Here is a 10,851-nt window from a genome sequence, read left to right on the forward strand (position 1 = left end):
TCCCAAAAATAAATAAACGTTGAAAAAAAAAATTAAAAAAAAAAATATACTATTGGATTGGATTTGCTATTATTTTGTTGAGAATTTTTTAATCCATATGCATCAGGGATGTTGGCCTGTAGTTCTCTTTTTAAGTGGAGTCTTTGTCTGGTTTCAGAATCAGGGTGATTCTGGCCTCATAGAATGAGTTTGGAAAGTCCTTCCATTTCTACTTTTTTTTGGAATACTTTGAGAAGAATAGGTGTTAACTATTCTTTAAATGTTTGGTAGAATTCCCCTGGGAAGTCATGTGGCCCTAGAGTTTTGTTGTTGGGAGATTTCTGATTACTGATTCAATTTCTTTGCTGGTTGTCAGTTTCTTTAAGTTTTCTATTTTTTCCTGTTTCAGTTTTGGTATTTTATATGGTTCTAGGAATTGATCCATTTCTTCCAGATTGTCCAATTTTTGGCATATGGTTTCTCAAAACATTCCATTGTACTTGTTTGCATTTCTGTGGTATTGGTTGTTATTTTTCCTTTCTCATTTGTGATTTTATTTATTTTTATTCTTTCTCTTTTCTTTTTGGTAAGTCTGGCTAGGAGTTTATCAATTTTATTAATTTTTTCAAAGAACCAGTTCTTTGTTTCATTGATCTATTCTTTTAGTTTCTGTACCATTTATTTCTGCTCTAATCTTCTTCTGCTGGCTTTAGGCTTGATTTGTTGTTCTTTTTCTAGCTCCTTTAGGTGTAACGTTAGTTTGTTCATTGGAGGTTTTTATGGCTTTTGAGGTAGGCCTGTTTTGCTATATACATCCCTCTTAGGACCACTTTTGCTGCATCCCAGAGGTTTTAGAGAGTCATGTTTTCATTTTCATTTGTTTCCATGTGTTTTAAAAAATTTCATTGATTTCCTGGTTGACCCATTCATTTTTAGTAGCATGTTGCTTAACCTCCATTTATTTGTGGTCTTTCCAATTTTTTCTTGTGGATGACTTCAAGCTTCATAGTGTTGTGGTGGGAAATATGCATGGTATGATCTCAATCTTTTTGTACTTGTTGAGGCCTGATTTGTTATCTAGTATGTGATCTATGCTGGACAGTGTCCAATGTGTACTTGAAAATAATGTGTATTCTGCTGCTTTAGGATGGGATCTTGTGAATATATTTGTTAAGTCCATCTGATCCAGTGTGTCATTGAAAGCCATTGTTTCCCTGTTAATTTTCTGCTTAGATGATCTGTCCATTGATGTAAATGGGGTGTCAAAGTTCCCTATTATTAATGTATTATTATCAATTAGTTCTGTTATGTTTGTTATTAATTGTTTTATATCTTTGTGTTCTTCCAAGTTGGAGGCAAATATATTTACAATTGTTAGATCTTCTTGTTGGATAGCTCCCTTTATTATGATATAGAGCCTTTCTTCATCCTTGTTACAGGCTTTGGTTTAAAATCTAGTTTTTCTAGAGCATTGGGTGACTCAGTCAGTTGAGTGTCCGATTCTTGATTTTGGTTCAGGTTATGATACCAAGGTTGTGGGATCGAGCCCCATGTTGAGCATGGAGCCTGCTTAAGATTTCTCTCTCTCTCTCTCTCTCTCTCTCCCTCCCTCTGTCCCTTTCTGCTTAAGGTTTTTATCCCCCACCTCAAATTAAAAAAAATAAAATATTTAGTTTGTCTAATTGTTTAATTATTGCTACTTTAGCTTTCTTTTGATGTCCATTAACAAGATAAATGGTGCTCCATCCCCTCATTTTCAATCTGCAGTTGTCTTTAGATCTAAAATGAGTCTCTTGTAGGCAGCATAGAGATGGATCTTATTTCCTGTTTTTGTTTGTTTGTTTGTTTTGTTTTATTGGGGGGGGGTCTTGCTTTTTAGCCATTCTGATACCCTATGTTTTTTGACTGGAGCATTTAGTACATTTATAATCAGGGTGATTATTGATAGGTATCCATTTAGTGCCATTTTATTACTTGTTTTGTTATTGTTTCTGGAGATTTTCTCTGTTCCTTTCCTGTCTTTGTTCCTTCTGGTCTTTCCTTCCCACTTAGAGAGTCCCCTTTAATATTTCTCGCAAGGCTCATGAACTCCTTTCATTTTTGTTTGTCTGGGAAACTTTATCTCTCCTTCCATTCTGAATGGCAGCCTTGCTGGAAGAAGCATTCTTGGCTGCAGATTTTTATCATTTAGCACATTGAATACATCATGTCACACCATTCTGGCCTGCCAAGTTTCTATGGAGATATTTGCAGTTATTCTAATGGGTCTTCCCTTGTAAGTTAGGGACTTCTTTTGTCTTGCTGCTTTTAGGATTTTTGCTTTAGCAGTATATTTTACAAATTTAATTATAATATGTATGGTGCTGGCCTTGCTTTTATTGATTTTGGTGGGAGTTCTTTTTCCCTCCTGGATTTGGAAGTCCATTTACTTTCCCCAAGAAAGTGAAGTTTTTAGTCATAACTGTCTGAAATCAACTTTCTATCCCTTTTTCCTTCCCTAATTCTTCTGGGACTCCTATGATATGAATGTTATTACGTTTGATGGAGTCACTGAGTTCCCTAAGTCTACTCTTATGCTCCATCATTCTTCTTTCTTTCTTGTGTTCAACTTCATTATTTTCCCTAACTCTATCTTCTACATCGCTTGTTTGTTCCTCTGCTTCTTCCATCCTTGTGGTCATTGTATCCCATCTGTTTCAAATTTCAGTTATTACATTTTTCATTTCTGCCTGATTGTTTTTTAACTCTTATTTCTGCAGTAGGGACCTCCCTTAAGTCTTCCATTTTTTTCTTAAGCCCAGTGAGTGTCATCAGGCATATGAATTATGTCTGTTTCAATTAGATCTCTATCCGTGACCTTATCTTGTTCTTTCTTTTGGGAAGAATTGCTCCATCGTGGCATTTTGTTTACATCTCTGTCTTCTTCTGTGTGTTAGAAAAGCCTATTATGTGTCTTGATCCTGAGAGTAATGACTTTATGAAAAGAGGTCATATAGTGTCCAGGGTCTGGCACTTCAGGGAGTGTCTCTGGTGTGTGCTGCATGCATTCTGCTGCTGTGTTTTGGCTGCTCTATCCTCCAGGCCAGTTGTCTGCAGAGGCTCTACATGCCTAGAGTGGTCAGTGTTTGGACCTTGGCCAAAGTGTGGTGAGTTTCAAGTAGGTGTGCTCTGGTCTGCTTGTTAAGTGGGACCTGATGCTACTTCCACTAGATTTGAAGCTTTGTAAAGCTCTCTGGTCAGGAGACATGGTGTGGATGGAGCTTTGTGCTGGTCTTCCACCGAAGAGGCCCACTGCACTGAGACTTAAGCACATTTGCCCCAAAAGGGCAGTACTGGCAGAGCACAGGTGGATGGGACATTGTGTATGCAAGTTAGGTGGCCAGTGTTCACTGCTGTGCTGTTTACTGAAACATTTTATGCTGATGGGAAGGGAAGAGAAATGGTGCTGTCAGCTCCTTTGTTCCCAGAGAGGGTGTCCTTGCTTGCTGCTCTCAGGGAAGCACTCCCAGAAGAGTGAATTATCCCTCGTGCATCACAGGCATTTTTCAAATCACTGTGTACGCTCTGTCTGTCTCCAGGTTGTTTGTCTGCCAGGAGCAGTGCAAACACTGCTGCAAAAAAAAAATTGCACGGTACAGTGCAATTTGGGCTCTATCCTAGCCAAGCCTGCTGACTTTTAAAACTCAAAAATTTAAGTTTAAATTAAATCAAATAAAATTAAAATTTAAGTGCTGTGGGAGGGGTCTGAGCTGGTCTTCTGGGGGAGAGTCTCATTGTGCTGGGACTGATACAGGTTTGACTCAGAAAGACAGTTGCACCAGAACAGGGGCTCGAGACTTGGAGCAAGCAGGCTTGCAGCCAGTGCCAGAATAAGCCACCCTTGGCACAAGGTTCAGCATCTGTGCTACGAGCAAGGGAGGAAAATGGCACCCGCTGGCGTTTTTGTTCTCAGAAAGCCGTTTCTGCCACTTCTCACAAAGGGACCCCAAGAAGAGTGAATATTGTCTCCCTTGTGAGCCTTAGACATTCTTCAGATTATGCCTTCTACCCCCAGGTGGCTTGCCTGCCTTCTTTCCAGGAATAGGGCAGTACTCTCAGGCCTCTATCTGAGTCAACTTTAAAACTGCCAAACTTTAAAAATGCCAAACTTTAAAACTACATTCTTTGAGCCCTGCTGGTTGCAAAAGCTCAGGAAATCAATCCGCTTGTTTTCCCAGCCAATGGCTTTGGGGAAATTTCCTCCTCTTGTGATCTCCTGTGCTCTCTCTCTTTCTCAGTGACCTGGGCTCTCTTCCCTCAGCAGCACCCAACATATGTTTCTCCCCAAACCACATCTCTACACTTCTTACATTCCTCAGTGTGGCCTCTTTTCTCTCTCTAGTTGTGAGATTTATTCTGTCAGACCTCATGTTGATTTTATGGGTACTCAGAGTGATATGATAGTTATCCTGTTGTGTCTGAGGGAAGAGATGACCTAGGATCCTCCTACTATGCCACCATGTTAGCACTGCCCCCCATCCCCACCCCAGAGTGAAGGTTTTAATGGACACCTCCTGAGCATCTCTGCAATGAATCAAGCAGTCCATAGGCTTAGAGGGCTAGAGTCCCAGGGGCTCCTTACTGCCAAGGAACCCACACACTAAAGTCATCTAGCCACCTGCTTCTTTTGCTTGGAACTGTAAATCACGAAGGCCATTATAGGGGCACCTGGGTGGCTCAGTCAGTTTAGCGCCCGACTTCAGCTCAGGTCATGATCTTGCAGTTTGTGAGTTCAAGTCCTGCGTTGGGCCCTGTGCTGACAGCTCAGAGCCTGGAGCCTACTTTGGATTCTGTGTCTCCCTCTCTCTCAGCCCCTCCCCAGCTGTCACTCTGTCTCCGTCTCTCTTAAAAATAAATAAAGGTTTGGGGCGCCTGGGTGGCGCAGTCGGTTGAGCGTCCGACTTCAGCCAGGTCACGATCTCGCGCTCCGTGAGTTCGAGCCCCGCGTCGGGCTCTGGGCTGACGGCTCAGAGCCTGGAGCCTGTTTCCGATTCTGTGTCTCCCTCTCTCTCTGCCCCTCCCCTGTTCATGCTCTGTCTGTCTCTCTCTCTGTCCCAAAAAATAAATAAAACGTTGAAAAAATAAATAAATAAATAAATAAATAAATAAAAATAAATAAATAAAGGTTGGGGCACCTGGGTGGCTCAGTCGGTTAAGCGGTTAAGCGGCCGACTTCGGCTCAGGTCATGATCTCGCGGTCCGTGAGTTCGAGCCCCGCCTCGGGCTCTGTGCTGACAGCTCAGAGCCTGAAGCCTGTTTCAGATTCTGTGTCTTCCTCTCTCTGACCCTCCCCCGTTCATGCTCTGTCTCTCTCTGTCTCAAAAATAAATAAACGTTAAAATAAATAAATAAATAAAGGTTAAAAATATTAAAAATTAATTAATTAATTTCACCTTTTTTTAAGGTGGCCATTATACTCAGGAGGCTCCAATGCTCTAGCTGCCTACATAAGCAAACAGAAACCTATTTTCAAACAAATTCTTGTGAATGCCTCAAGGGTAAGAAAACAATCCTAAGAACACCCAATCTCAAGCAGCCAACTAACTAGGCTTTCCTAAGTAAGGCAATTCCTTAAGCTATAGCCAATCTTATAACTTATTTGCTTCTTTTTCCCTTTTTGTCTACAAAAGCCTTTCCCCTAGTTTGTTTTGGTGCTGCCTGATTGGATTTGCTATATAGTGAAATATACTGTGAAATTTTAATATACCTCAGTTTATCTTTTAACAGAACTAATTTTAAAAAGCCCATAAGGCTCATCCTTGCCCAGTTCTGCTTTTATTTATTAATTTTAAAGATTTTATTTAAAAAATTTTAAGTTTGTTTATTTATTTTGAGGGTGGGGGAAGGGGCAGAGAGAGAGAATTCCAAGCAGGCTCCACACTGTCAGCGCAGAGCCTGATGCAGGGTTTGAACTCATGAACCATAAGATCATGACCTGAGTCAAAATCAAGAGTTAGATGCTCAACCAACAGAGCCACCCAGGCACCTCTTAAAGATTTTATTTTTAGGGGCACCTGGGTGGCTCAGTTAAGTGATCGACTTTGGCTCATGTCATGATCTCATGGTTCATGGGTTTGAGCCCTGCGTCAGACTCTATACTGACAGCTCAGACCCTTAAGGCTGCTTAGGGTTCTGTGTCTCCCTCTCTCTCTGCCCCTCCCCCAGTTGTGCTCTGTCTCTCTCTGTCTCTCAGAAATGAATAAATGTTAAAAAAAAAAAGATTTTATTTTTAAGTAATCTCTACAGCTAACATGGGACATGAACTTACCACCTCAAGATCAAGTTGCATGCTCTACCAACTGAAACAGCCAGGCACCCCTCAGTGGTGCTCTAATTAAGGAGGGCTTCCTTATTGCCCAGTGTAATATTACATCCAGTCTGCTGTTCTCACAAAATTACCTATCTTTGTTTCCATAGCAGCTGCCACCTTCTAACATACAATATAACTTACTATCTCTGCTTCCCTGTTTCCTGTGTCTTCCTTGAACATAATAAAAGTAACATGAAGATGGGACTGCTTGTATTGTGCCTGCGTTTCTCTCATGCATCTCCCAAAAGTTCCTGAAAACCCAGTATGCACTCAGTGCATATTTCTTAGAACAGTGAATAAAATGACATTTCAATTTCCCTCTCATTTTAACTATTCTTGGTGCCCTAAATGTCCCCTTTATGTCTCTCTCCAAAGTAGTGTGAAAATTAGTAAAGGACACCTCATTTAAAATGGACTCAGGAGGGGGACCTAGGTAGCTCAGTCGAATAAGCGTCCAATTCTTGTTTTCAACTCATTTCAGGATCTTACAGATGGTGAGATTGAGCCCCATGTTGGGCTCTGCACTGACAGCATGGAGACTGCTTGGGATTCTCTCTCTTTCCCTCTAACTCTGCACCTTGCTGTGCTCTCTGTCTCTCAAGTAAATGAACATTAAAAAAAAATAGAATGGAGTCAGGAGGCCCTGAAGGCTGACCTCTCACATAGGTTGGACATGAAAAATCAGCAGGAAAAAGGAAAAGAATTTAGATCTTGACAGGGAGGATGCTGCCCAGGTAGGACTTTAATCTTTAGCTTTAAATAAAAGAAGGATGATCTCTCCTTGTCCCAGCAAGGACACACTAACCATGGCATGCAGCCAATGAAAAACTACTGTAAACTCAAACTCTTGTTCTTCAATGTCATTTATTGAAATATTCCTCCCCAATTTCCATCTAAAACCTAGTAAAAGACAACTTTTCCTGTGTTTCCTCAGATTTGCTAGTGGTATGCAATAGTGTGCTTATATGCAGTTGAAATTCCTCTGCTTTTCCTGAATAAACTCAGTTTGCTAATAAAATAACTGGCTGTTTATTTTTAAGCTTGAAAGTAGTATTACTCAGTGTTTTCAAAAATGAACAAGTCAGGGTGCCTGAGTGTCTCAGTCAGTTAAGCATCTGACTTCGGCTCAGGTCATGATCTCATGGTTCTTGAGTTCGAGTCCCACATTGGGTGAGCTTGAGCCCCCCCCCCCCCCCCCCCACTTAGGGTGAACACAAGCACCACTTTAGATGAGCCTCAATTCTTTCTCTCTCCCTCTCTCTCTTTCTGCCCCTCATGGGATTCTCTCTCTCTCTGCCCCTTACTCGCTTATGCCCTCTCTCTCAAAAAAAAAAAAAAAAAAAAAAAAAAATCACAATTTGGAGATAAAACCTTCACAATGACCAAGCACATTGGTGTAGCACAGTCACATGCTCCATTTGATTCTATCTTCTCAGACTACTTAGAGTCGGCTTCTAAAAGTCCTGTGAGTTTGTAACTGTTTTTTAGTCTTTACTGTTGTGTAGATAGAATGTTGGTTTACCCATAGGTACTTTGGCCACTGCCTTTAAACCACTAGATAAATGTTGTGAACTGCTTTCTGAAATGGCTTTTCACATCTGATTTTGTAGCATACTTTCGATTCCTACTGCCAGTGCCTGAAGAACTAAGAATCACTTCCCAGCAAGGAGATGAGATCATCGGGTTCAAATGACCCTTTAACTCAGGGTTCAGATTCTCCCTTTGCACACTCGCTCCAATTGAAAATGGCAACATGTGTTTGGGACCCAAAACAGCATCAGTTAAGTTGCTCTCTGTTTGAGATTAATGTCAGACTCCTAAAAAAAATGGAGTATGATGAAGTTTGGGGGTGAGGGAGGGGTGGTCCAGAGCCAACGACCAAGAAAGAATTCTTTAAGACATCTTTGGTGCAAAAAAGTGATTTTATTAAAGTATGAGGACAGGACCTGTGGGCAGGAAGAGCTGCCCCAGACCCTGTGGAGAGACTGGATATATATTTAGGAGTTGGGGGAGGTAAAGTCAAGGGGAAGTTTCCAGTGAGATTTTCATATGCTAAACAAGGGTCACAGGATAATGGAGACCCAACTATTGTGAAGCTAAGGCTGTTTTTTCCCTCTAGCAAAGCATTAGCATTAAGAAAGTAGGGAGTTCCTGGAGAAACATTTTACTCTGCCTGCCTCAAGTATCTGCCAACGGGCTGCAGGTTATAAGGAAATTTTACCTGCCATTTCCTTCTTTCTGCCTTTGTTCCCTCATATCACTATTGATGGGTGATGTTGGAGCTCGAGGAAACTGAGCCTATAGTTTTCTGGAGATTAGGCTATTGATTAAGATTGCCTTTTTCTTGTAATTTACTAAGATATTTGCAAACTGATGGAGACTCCTGTCCTGTATAACTGTGATCTCTACCAGCCGTTTGTTTTCTGTCCTTTCCTTTGTCCTTGGGCAGCCAGGAGTGCCTGAGAAATGTCACACAAATCGCAAATGGGGTGGGGAGCATTTGTGGCCCGTCAGCTTGACTTATGCTCCTTCATCAAGTATATATGAAAATATGAAGTAAAAATATATGGATAAAAGTGTTTCTCAACAGATGGGACACAATCACGATGCAGGCAAGTGTAGAAGTGATGAAGTTTTGGGGTGATGGGGGTTCATGGGGTCAAGAGCCGACGGCCAAGAAAGAATTCTTGAAGATGTCTTTCCTGCAAAACGGTGGTTTTATTAAAGCATGGGACAGGACTTGTGGGCAGGAAGAGCTGCACTGGGGTTGTGACAGGTAACTCATTATATACCCTCAGGTTGGGAGGGGGTCTGGGATAGAGTATCTCTCTAAGTAATTTTGGAAGCAAGGTTTCCAGGACCTTGAGAGGCTAGCTGTTGCTAGGGAAACACCATTTATCACCGTTTAATAAAGTCTCAGTGATGAGACCCTTTAGATTCATATCAGGGAACCATAAGCTTGGAGTATGATTGCCAGCATGTATCTTGGGACAGTTGAGAAGTTGACTTACAGGATCCTTGAGGTTGGGATAATGTGAAGCCAAGGTTCTCTTTTGCTCCCTGTAAAGTGTCACCCTTGAGGCAGCTGAAATCCTAAAAAGGTGGTCCTGAAATCCTAAAAGGGTGGTCACTCTGCCAGTCTCAAGGACTTGTCAATGGACTATAGGCAGTAAGGAAATTTAATTTTTCATTTGCCTTAGTTTCCCACATTACCATGGCAAGCACTTAACCTCTTTCCTTTGTTGTTCAGTAGCCAGGAGTGTCTAAGGAATATCACACATATTCCACTTGGTTGGGGAGGGGGGTGCAGCCTGTATTTTGCCCCTCAGCCTGCCTCATACTCCCTCATCAGAACCAGTGGCTAACCTCGTCATTGTTCACCTAACTCAGGGTGGCCTACCATCCCTCTTCCTTCTTCCCTGTCACTGACCTGTATAGGGTGTGACAAAGAAAACCACAGGCCTCAGATGGAGTCACTTCTGCTAGGCCATGTCACCAAACCTGGGCATAATACCTAAACTCATTGTACTCTCAACCAACCCCAGAAATTTAGTTTCCACTGGTCAGTCAGGAATATTGGGGTCAATACCAAAAAGGTAATTAGCCATATGGATGGACCCTTTCCATCACCAAAGATGAGGTATTCCCCTGATAAGACCTTTTTGTCCCATAACAAAGTGACCCCACCTGACATAATCCTTTTTTTTCCTGTTTATGAAGTTCTTACCTTAAGCTTTCTGTAGCCCTTTGTTGCTTCCCTCTACTTGGTAGATGTGATGCTGCCCAATTCACAAATGAATGACTAATCCTAAAGACCTTTAAAATGCACTGGGCTGAATTTTTATGGTAACAGGTACTTTTCTATTGTTCTAACCAATTACAAACTGACGCTAACACTTCAGGCTGCAAGCATTTGAAGAGCAACAACATCTTTCCAGCTGTGCACAGACACATTTTGATGTCGGAACAAAGGCAGGAGGAAATGGCAGATAGAATTAAATTTCCTTATAACCCACAGCCCATTAACAACTACTTGAGGCTGGCAGAGTAAAATGTTTCTCCAGGAAATCCTACTGTCTTAATGCTAATGCTTTGCTAGAGGGAAAAACAACCTTAGCTTGACAATAGCTAGGCCTCCAATATCCTGTGACTCTTCTTTAGCATAAGAAAATCTCACTGGAAACTTCACAGTGACTTACCTCCCCCAATTCCCAAATATATAACTAGTCTCTCCATATGGGTCCTGTCCCCGTGCTTTAAGAAAATCAACTTTTTGCACCAAAGATGTCTTCAAGAATTCTTTATTGGCCGTCAGCTACAGGCCACCCCACCATCACTCCAAATCTTCATTAATTTGACTTCTGAAGTACTGTACACGACGGAACGAGGTGTAATTTCCGTTAGGAAGTGGTCGTGGGAGCATCTAAAATAAGTTCTCCTTTGGAAGCTGATTGAGCTTCATGGGGTGTGAAATTAGGGCTCTTCTCGGTTTTTAACAAGGTTCAAAGCAGTTCCCCGTGGGT

This window comes from Leopardus geoffroyi, chromosome E2 (assembly GCF_018350155.1).
Source record: "Leopardus geoffroyi isolate Oge1 chromosome E2, O.geoffroyi_Oge1_pat1.0, whole genome shotgun sequence".
NCBI classification, from domain to species: Eukaryota; Metazoa; Chordata; class Mammalia; order Carnivora; family Felidae; genus Leopardus; species Leopardus geoffroyi.